The 8,002-nt window shown below is 43.9% G+C and overlaps 1 long non-coding RNA gene across 1 annotated transcript in view; it reads left to right on the top strand.

Annotated features, from left to right (window-relative positions):
• The window catches only part of LOC109307222, a 17,424-nt gene extending 9,942 nt beyond the window's left edge, over window positions 1-7,482 (top strand). Inside the window, exon 3 of the long non-coding RNA XR_002100208.1 lies at window positions 7,387-7,482. This is a non-coding gene — a long non-coding RNA (uncharacterized LOC109307222). The remainder of the gene's footprint in view (window positions 1-7,386) is intronic.
• Window positions 7,483-8,002: the final 520 nt, after the last annotated feature.

The following is an 8,002-nucleotide window of genomic DNA, read 5'->3' as shown; positions in this document are numbered from 1 at the left end:
ATATATATATATATATATATATACACATACATATATATATATATATAGTGGTCTTTTACTTTATTTGTGAAGAACCGTGGATTTCAGGGTATTTTACAGAGTGACTGTGATTTTTTTTATCAGGGATTTTTCAGTTTTCAAATAGGGAACACCAGAATTCCTGCTAGGGAGGCAAGTGGCAGTACCCACGTAGAGAAGCCTGCTTGAAGCTTGCACTTTGGACTCAGCTGGAGGTGGCTGACCTCCTGGCCAACTGGGGCTAGGAGGGCATGCTTTGACAATTCAAAGCAGGCTACCACACTGGGGACATCTTCTAGGCAATAGTTGTCCAGATGGCTGGGCAGGGGCACACATGGCAGTAGTGCTGCACAAAGGTCAACTCTGCAGCCACAGCCCACTGGTAGCTGGCCCAGAGGGGCAGATGCCTCTACTGGCTGTGCAGTCCCCATCCGGGTCTTGCAGGTATGCAGCAGGTCACAGTCAGGCAGCAGCCCCCACTGCCAGACTGCTGCAGTCAGTAAATGGTGCAGGGAACTCTCAGGGCTGCTGCAGCAGTCCAGCTGGCACAAGGGGTAGTGTCCCCAGGTACCAATTGGCTGGGCCCCAGAAGCTCCTGAGAGCGAGTGGCCCTGAGCTACTTGTCAGGGCAGCTTTTTGTACTGATGAGGCCAGGACAGGGCAGCTTTTTATACTGCTGGGGACAGCACAGGTGCTGGCTCCAGGCTCTAGCTCCCCCTGGCTGCAGATCTGGGAGGAGCAGGGTTATTATGCTTCAAGTGGCACAACTTGCACCACACCAAAGTGCATGTTGGGGAACGTGCGCTGAGTCAAAAAGCCCCAGCTCAAATTTGCACTGCTTCTATTGAGCTGCTGCAAGTGCACATGCTTGCACGTGTGGACACACCCAATGTGTCCTCACAGCAATCGGATGAGGCAAATATCCCCATTTAACAGACAGCACAACTACAGCTGAGAATATAAGTGCCTTGACCAAAATAACAGAGTAAGTCTTCAGTTCTAAGCACAGAAGTCAAAGTCTGTGATTCCCTCATCAGTGCCCAGACCACCAGACCATGTCTTTCTCTTGCCCATTGTTACTATGGTGATGACCTACAAGGAAAAGTAATATTTGCATACGTATTTGATGGCCTTTATGCATTGCCTTTAATTTCTGTTTTACTAGGTTAGAAACAAAGGATATAATTCCTGAAGCCTCTGAGTGGGCATACTGGGTATAGGAACGAAAGACAGTAACAAGAAAACTTCCCTCTCCCCAGCCATGCACCTGTTCAGGCATCAGCACAATTCTGAATAAATGGTCCCATGAGCCCTAGGCTGTATGTAGAAGCTTGTCAAATCAGCTGGTGTGTGGGTGTGGTAAGAGTGCTACCCTCTCTGCATACCCATTATCTTCAACAGTACATTACCCCTTTCTGAAGCAGGTGTAAGGAGCATTGTACAGTATACTCTTGCCAGTGATCCATATGATCCCTAAGGCTCTTGTTTTCATTTGCCCTGCACAGCCAGAACTAACTGAACATCCCTTCCCAGCTGTCCCAGCTAATTTCATACTCTTGCCAGTGATCCCCATAGATGAAAGACCAAAATCAACAAAATGTTATTATATTTGTATTTAAATAGGAATATTTTAAAGTGGTCCAGGAATTGGCTTTTCTCCGAATAAATCCCGGTCAGATGGATTTTTGAAAAGACCTGCATTTTAATATTGTTTGGAATGTGGTATAACTTGCAGCTATCATTGTCAATAACAAAAAGATTAAAATGTTATGTTTTAACTAAGGGAGTTATTTTTAAAAGCTAATGTTGCCTTCAGGCTTTGTAATCCTTTTTCCATTTGAAGTGACTCTTCAGTGGGTTTTCTACCCTGTGAATTAGGTTACTATGACATAACAATCTGGAATCTGATCTCAGTTTCATCAGATGTAAGTAAACCCAATCTCAAAAAATTTGTAAGGATGATCTATTCATCCTCAGCGAAGATGGATTTTTATCTCTTCTTTCTGTTTGTTCCTACTTTGAGGTCGTAATCCTGTGTTTGTGATACCACAGCTATTCCCACAGCAACAGATTATGATGTCATGAACAAAGATTTATGAAGCACGAGTACAGAGGAGCAGGAAGAAAAGCTTTGTTGTGAGATGGCCCTGTCTGAAAACACTGTGTTCAGTAATTATACAAGCAGGAGGAAACTGGCCTCCCAGAGGTTATATTTTAACCATCCAAGCAACTTGTTGCTAACTGTGATTGAACATGAGTATTCATCTGTGGGCTCTGTCTGCAAAAGCCATTCATAAATCCAGATAGAAGGATTCTGATGAATCCTTTCAGATGATTTCATAAGTGACAAAACACAATGTATCAACATGGACAACAACTGTCATCTCTCTTCTTAAAAAAAGGCCAGATGATTTCCTGAAGGTACAGACCAGTTTAGTGGACAGTGGATGCACCTACACGAGATGCTTACTGCGCAGTAGCTCATTACTACTGTGCGGTAGCACTGCAGAGCGCGAACCGCAATGCAACACTACTGCACAGTAGTAACGAGCTACTGTGCAGTCAGGATCACCAGGAAGCCATGCGGGGACACTACTGTTCAGTTATAGTACTTGGGTATGCAAGTTGTTACTGTGCAGTCACTGTCTCATGTACACAGGGCCAGTGAAATTCAGCAAGGTATTGTGCCTCAGAAGTTGTAATCTCTTCCCCAGCTCCCTGGCCTGCACATTTCCCCACCCACATTTTAGTGGGTCTAGAATTCATCTCTGAGTTTCACCCCCAGTGACTTAAGCTTGGGCTGGATTCAAAACCAGAGGGAACCTGTTTTACAGATCTAAATCAGGCACAGTGCACAATAGCAAAAATTCTGTAAGAACAGCTGTGATGTGAAATTGCGATTCTCTCACATGATAACTCATTTGTGTGAAATTTCTACCAGGCCTGCAAAACCTGCAAGTTCTCCTAACCTAAAAAAGTAGAAATGTAAAAAGAAGCTAAGTTTTCCTTTTTCATTTTTTTAAAGAACAAATTTGCAATCCTACTCCTTGTGAACAGACCTTTGAAACTTGTAAATTGATGTGCACTGACTCTCCAGTTTGATAACCTACAACTGACTTTAATTCGTGTTCACAAACAGTTTGTGGAAACTGAAAAAAGAATTACAATATCTTGAAGCAGAGATAAAAGCTATACCTGTAACACCATTAAAAATAGTCTGTTTACTGTGACACACAAGCTGCAGCAGACTTTCTCATGAAGCTGCACATAGTCTTTGCTGTGCAAGTTGTTGTTTTTGCAGGGTAAAACTGTCGGAAATTTCAATTGATCTAGAATGTTTTTACAGGCCTATCAAAAATGCTAAGCCTTCATCTACATAAAACTCTTGTTTCACTCTCAAACTTGCATTCCTAATCTTGATCCAAAGTGAATTTGAAGGTGGAACCATACATCCATTTGTAAGATATGAAGGATAAAGCCACATGATTCTTTTAGGCCAGGTACAGACATTACGCTTCTACCAATATAAGTGATTGGACACCAGTCTATACCCATAACAGAACAGAAGTTTGGCACACATAGACTGGTTTAAAAATAGCGGAACCCAGTCTAAATTTTGTCCTCCCCCCACAAAGGGCATATTCTGCTCACTACCATTCTAAACAACGCTACTTATACAAGACCATGTCACTTAGACTGATTCTGCCTCAAGCTTTTTAAATGTTTGTACCTAGCCTTAAGGTTTTGGTAGCTCTGGTTAGACTGTCTCAAAAACTCTGCTCATGATATTTCATAGTTTCATAGTTTGTAGGGTCGTAAGGGACCTGAGCAGATCATCAAGTCTGACCCCCTGCCATAGGCAGGAAAGGATGCTGGGTCAAATGACCCTGGCTAGGTGACTATATAGACTCTTTTTGAAGACCCCCAAGGTAGGAGTGAGTACCACTTCCCTTGTAAATTGGTTCCAGACCCTAGCCGCCCTGACCGTGAAGTAGCACCTCCTGAACCTACTCTCAAACAACTTGTGGCCATTATTCCTAGTTACTCCTGGTAGTGCTCAGGGGAACAGGGACTCTCCCATTCCCCACTGGTCCCCCCCGGTAAGTTTATAGATGGCCACCAGATCCCCTCTCAGCCTTCTCTTGTGGAGGCTGAACAGGTTCAGGTCCCGTAGCCTGTACTCGTAGGGCCTGCCCTAATGCCCCCTGATCATGCGAGTGGCCCTCCTCTGGACCCTCTCCATGCTGTCCACATCCCTCCTGAAGTGCGGCACCCAGAACTGGATGCAGTACTCCAACTGCGGCCTGACCAGTGTCTCATAATCTGTCCTGCTGGTCCCTTGCAGATGTGCTCCTGGATAATTTTCTCAAAGACCTTCCCAAGGACCAAGGTAAGACTAATGGGCCTATAGTTACCTGGGTCCTCCTTTTTTGAAAATGGGGACCACATTGGACTTTTCTCCATCCTCTGGCACCTAGCCAGAGCACCATGAGTGCTCGTAAAGTCATGCTAGGTGTCCTGCACTGACCCTGCCAATTCCCTGAGCACCCTGGGGTGGAGATCATCTGGTCCTGCTGATTTAAACACATTCAGCCCCACCAGAAGTTCCCTAATTAGGTCCTCCCTGACCATAGACCTGGCGTTACCTCTCTTGAGTCTGTCCAGAATCCCGGGGGGGAGATGCTCAGAAAAATGGAGGCAAAGAATCTGTTAAAGAGGTCAGCTTTATCATCTGGTGCAACCACCAGATTGCCAAGCATGTCCTGCAGGGGCCCCACGTTACCCAGTGCCTTTTTTTTACTCCCTATGTATTTAAAAAAGGACTTCTTGTTATCTTTGATCCTGGTGGCTAGTCCTAGTTCCATCTCCATCTTAGCCTTCCTAACAGCCCTCCTACAGTCTCGAGCAATGGAGGTATAATCCTCCTTGGTGATAGCCCCTCCCTTCCACTGGATGTATGCCTCCTTTTTAGCTTTCAGACATATTTAATTTATTACTTCTGGCTAAAGTGCTATAGACATTCTGATTATGAATTAACACTATGTAGCTGTAACACTGAGGCCACTTCTACATGGTACATGTATTTTACAATTAACTGGTTAATTGCATAATTAATTTAGACTGGCTACACATGCAAAATAGCTATCATGCCATAAAAGGATCCATTCAGGTATAAAGTTAGAGCTTGAAAAGGTGTAACAACTTTATAGCTGGTTTCTGTCCAACTTTAATTTGAATGTGTAACAAGGGACATTATGTGAAAGATTTGCCATCAGCAGACAGGATTTCCAGCCATGGACATGTACTATACACTGTGCTGGCTGGGAATCCCATGGCTGACAGGACTCCCAGCCATGGCAGTGCCCCACATGGGGCTCGCATCCCCACTCACTGCTGTGGCTAAGAGTCCTGTCAGCTGTGGGACTGGCAGCTCATTAACTCTGAATTGCTGACAAATAAGGTGACATACATTTTAAATACACAGCCCAGGACAGCCTGCGTACCTAAAAAACAAGCTCTTTTAAGTGGTGTAACTTCATGATAAAATATTCATGATCCATAATTTTTTATTTGTAAATTTAGGGAAAAAGCACTTGCCTAACTGTCATGAACAGACAGACCCATGGTTCTCCAACTTTTTAGATTTAAGACACTTTTCCATAACTTGTCTGAATTTATTTGATCCCCCAGTTAAGAACCACTGCTATACTACATTAGCTTATTGCCTGTGGGTGCTGCTGCTACCACTGTTGCAGACAGGTGAAAGTGTGCCTCTCTCCTAGTGAAGATTGCACAGCCTGATGGAGAAAGGCAGCAACAAGAAAGGGTGCTCCAGCCTGCATTAGGTTTATCTTCTGGGGTGCTGCAAGACCTTTTCCAGGGGACTGCAGTACTAACACCACAACAGCTGGGTGAAATTGCCTGCATGGCTTGTGCAGAGAATTCCACCGGGCAGTGGTACAGCAGCCTGGAGAAGCACAGGAGACGCAGATAAATCTCCAGGTTGCCAAGCCACCATCAGGTGAGCTGTCCTGAATGCTTCCATTGCCAAGGAGGAATATGCCAGGTGGGATTTGAAAGGCCTGCAGCAGAAGTGGGAACTCTTGTCTGTTCCTGCCACAGCTGCTTCCTGGTCAAGCTGTACACAAGGTAGGCAGTTTCACGCAGTTGTGGTGATGCTAGTACCAACACCTCAGTACCTTTGAAAGGATCTGGTGATATCCCTATGGAGAACTACTGACTTGAATGCACAAACACAGGACAGACACACACAAGTTCTAAAAACCATCCAAAAATATTTTGAGCACCAGGTAGAACCTGTATAATGAAACAAGGATATATGTTTCATGAGCGAGCCTTGTATTAAACTTACTCCCACAGTTTCCTTAAATAACTATTAAGCTAGAATTCTAGCTATTTACTTTCCACACCTGTCAGCCCACACTAATAATCATTTATATTTGTAAAGGCCTGCCATATGAAAAAAAACAAAATGTACACATGAATTAATAGGTACATGTCATTATCTCTAATTACACATGAAGAAACTGAGGCACAGAAAGGTTAAATAACTTGTCCAAAAGACATGAAGGATGTCCATGATGAAAGTGGAAACAAAAGTCCAGAGATCCTGACTCCCAGCTGCTAGGTACAACACCACCCTTTCCCTATGTACATGGTAGATACAGCAAACCATAAAAGGCCCAAAACCATACACCATACACCCTTTCCCTATGTACATGGTAGAAACAGCAAACCATAAAAGGATTCAAAGTTCACCCATATATTTCTCCTTGCAGTAATGGAAACCAGCTTTGCTATAATGTACACTATGAAGGACTTTGTTTACTCTAACAAAGTCTTCCTTATGGGCTAAGTACAGACAGTCAAAAGCCCGAGGCTGAATCAATTTAATCTTCATATGTAGTCTAAACTGCTAGATTGAACTGATAAGCAAGTAAACAGACTTTCATTTTTGATTCCAGAAATCCAGCCACATGCCCGCAGTGGCCCAAGCCAGAAGCTGGGGGGAGCTAGAGCACACGTCTTTGCTTGGCTGGAGTAGGCAGCTTGGGCCAAGACTAGCCCACCCACCCTGCATAGTGGGTTTTGTGGGACAGGTGCAAAGCATCCCAAGATGCTGAAGGACTGTGAGTTAACTTGAATCTGGAAGGGATCTGGGACAGAAGGTCAATAAACCAATTTAACCTAAATCAGTTAAGTCTGATACTACATCCATCCAGGTTTATCTTAAGCTGGTTCTGACCATTTTGAAAGTGGTTTATGTGCACTAAAATTCTGTTGCATTACAGATTTAAATGAGTTTCCAGTCACTTATACCAGTTTATGTGTAATTCCTGTCCCTAGCCATGGTGAATATAGAGAGGACCAGAACCTTGGTTTTGCCTTGCATTACACAGGTGACACACAAGGAGCAGACATGCACCAGCAGAAGAGAACCACTATCAGGTAGAGTACACAACTCTTGCTTTTTTCCCTGATGCTGCAGCATAGGCACATGCCAGAGATGGGGGAAGATGCAATATGACATGGGAATCAGTCAGAGCTTAGAATATCTTGACAGCTCTCAGCTGATTATGATCCCCCAAGGACTAACTTCTGCAGCGTGCAGCAATAAATACCTAGGCTCCCCTAATGCCTAGAGCTGAACAGAGAATTCAGGAGCTGTAAGTAACTCCTTTATATGACTCCAGTGATAAATAAGCTCCTTTATATCACCCACAAAATAAGCTCCACCTGCTTGTGAGATGCTGTTCACAATAGTTTTTGAAGATAGTCCAAACATGGCTTGCATGTTGTTTGAGTTCCTCAAGCTCAACTTTCCTAAAGTGAGGTCAATATATCTCTGCTGGATTCCTTGGTTATGACTTCTTGTGTTTGGCAATCCCAAGCCATGAAGGAGAATGTGCTTTATCAAAATAGTCAGATGCTGGTATTTAATGTAATATCTTTTGGCCTTGGA

Source organism: Crocodylus porosus, unplaced genomic scaffold (genome assembly GCF_001723895.1).
Source record: "Crocodylus porosus isolate Cpor-Errol unplaced genomic scaffold, CroPor_comp1, whole genome shotgun sequence".
In the NCBI taxonomy this organism is placed as follows: Eukaryota; Metazoa; Chordata; order Crocodylia; family Crocodylidae; genus Crocodylus; species Crocodylus porosus.
This window is presented reverse-complemented; position numbering and strand designations above follow the sequence as displayed.